Source organism: Hydra vulgaris, chromosome 14, assembly GCF_038396675.1.
Source record: "Hydra vulgaris chromosome 14, alternate assembly HydraT2T_AEP".
NCBI lineage: Eukaryota > Metazoa > Cnidaria > Hydrozoa > Anthoathecata > Hydridae > Hydra > Hydra vulgaris.
The window spans coordinates 1942501-1945000 of record NC_088933.1 but is presented as its reverse complement, the minus strand read 5'-3'; the positions used below and the strand labels follow the sequence as shown (position 1 = coordinate 1945000).

General features: G+C 24.1%; 1 protein-coding gene across 1 annotated transcript in view; it reads left to right on the top strand.

Annotated features, from left to right (window-relative positions):
• LOC136090459 (uncharacterized) overlaps positions 1-2500 on the top strand; it is a 50639-nt gene that overhangs the window by 4547 nt on the left and 43592 nt on the right. The window lies entirely within an intron of this gene.

Sequence of the window (2500 nt, the reverse complement as noted above, 5' to 3'; positions counted from 1 at the left end):
TATATATTATTTAAATAAAACAGCGCTGGTAAAAACTCTTCATATATTTATACATACATTCATATATATATATATATATATATATATATATATATATATATATATATATATATATATATATATATATAATCATAAGCGGTGAGTTTGTCGCGCAAAATTTGTTGGTTGTGTGAATTAATAATTGGTCGAATCTTTGGCATGCAGCTGTAACTTATGTTTATTGTGCTTCTGTTGAAAACTCTTCTTATTTAAAAATTTAGGTTTATGGTCTTTTAATGTAATGAAACAAATGGAAGAACTGTTTATGAATGGTTTTTTGAATACTTTAAATTCCTTTATTATGTAGTATTATTGGTATGACCCAATTTTACTCTATTCATTTTATTGAAAACATAATTCTTTAGAATAGTTTTTTCTTCTTTATTTATGTGATTTTTTACGATATGGTTGATTTTTTTATAATTAGATGTAGTAGCGTTCATTAACAACTACTGTATTCAATAATTTTTATAAATTTGGTGTTTTATCTGCGTAAGTACAAGTATACGTTGATTTTAGAATAGAAGAAATGTCTTTTTATAATTCATTTTGAAAGCGGCATTGAAACATTCTAAACTGTATGTTTTTAAATAATTTGAATAAACCGTATTTGAACGTATGCATATCTTTAATCTGTTGTGAAGAATATGGAGTGTTAATACCATAACAATTAAAAGTGTTTTAATTATTACTTTAATTAATTAAATATTAATTGTTATTAATATCAATCAAATCGTTAGACTGGTTGTTTATGAAGAAAAATGCTTTCCATCTCATTCTTTTAATCAACAACTCAGTTTTTTTAAGCAATTGTAAATTGTATTCTTTATTTGATGGTATAGGTATATTCTTTATTGAATAATTGAAGACAGTTTTTTCCATTTTTAACGACTTGAGAAGAGCGCTCGATAGAAGGAGCAATTAATTTATTGATAAATGTTGTATACTGATGGAAACACAACTCTAGTCTTATATAAAAGTTTATATTACAGTTCTCTTTATAGTCACAGGAGGATTGGAAACTATAGTGAACTTATTGACAGCTATGGTACTAATTTTATACTAAAAACATCAACAGTTGGATAATTATCATATACTAGATGTTAGCCCAAAGGTTTAAAAACCAAACCGCAAATTCTAACAGATTTATAACTGTTTTTGAACGTTGCGATGTTTATTAGGAGTATATTTTTTTAACGAAAAAGACAATGTATTTTTTACCTGATGATTGCAAAATGAATGAAACTTTTTGTTTTATAAGCATGCTTGGCCTTTTAATATTTCTCTTAATATACTTTTGACCAGACGATGAGGATCTCAAAATCTTAATAACCTGTTAATATCTGCTTAATCAGTAATATAATTGAAAAATTTGCTTCATCAGTTTAGTAATAAGATCGACAATTTTTTAAATTAATAACTTCTGTAATAAAAGATGTGCCTTAAGCTATTTTTAAATTAGTAAAGTAACTTTGAAAGTCAGGAAATTTGTTTCATTCATGCATTATATTTATTAAAAAATTCAAGTCCTTTGTTGGTTCTATTTAAAGTATATTAGTTTGTAATTTTTAATTTCTAACGTAAAAGGCGATGATGACTGAAGAAATTGTTGCTTTTTTCAAAGGTCAAGAGGTCAAACTCTTTATAAAGTTAGTGTTTATTTCTAAAACCCTTGCATCTCACACGGTTAACACTATGTTACATGTTATAGAACAAAATCGTTTAAACTTTATTTTAAAAAAGTTAAAGAAAAAATCAGGTCTTTGATCGTTGGTTTTTTTTAAAGTTTATAAATACTCATTACAAGGTATGTCATTAAACAAATATTTCAAAAACATGGTTGTATTTGTAAATTTCTATTTTATATACTTTTCTTAATTTATAAATTTATTTATATTTGTTATTTATTATGTTATTTATTATGTATTTACATGTGTAAAGGTTATATGGGTTTTTTGTTGTAATTGTGTAAATTTCTTTTATATATATAGTGCTTTTATGTTTTAGATGTGTTATAGTGTTATATATTTAGTTTGTAAGTAGTTCTTATGTTTGCATGGTTTTAAGTTGTTGTGACTTGGTTTAGTTTACAGCAAAATTGCTGACCTTGTTAGCAAAGCGGTGCACTTTGTTAAGAGCAAGAATGTTGTCTGTGCCAGTAAAGTGGTGTATTGTCATAATTAAACACAAAAATTAAAAATGTTTGTAGTTTCTGTAATCATAAAATGTTCAATAAAAAATTTGTTGAAAGAATGTGTTTAAGAGAAATGTTGAAAAGATATATAGTTTTTTAATATCTATAAGTTTTTTTAACATGCATAACTTTAAGTAAACTTTTTGAAAAGATATTTAACCTGTTTCTTTTGTTAACAATTTGTATTTTGTTAACTTAAAAACACTTTTTTAACTTATTATTGTTTGTTTTATTAAGGTAAATATATTAAATGTTATAATTAAAGTT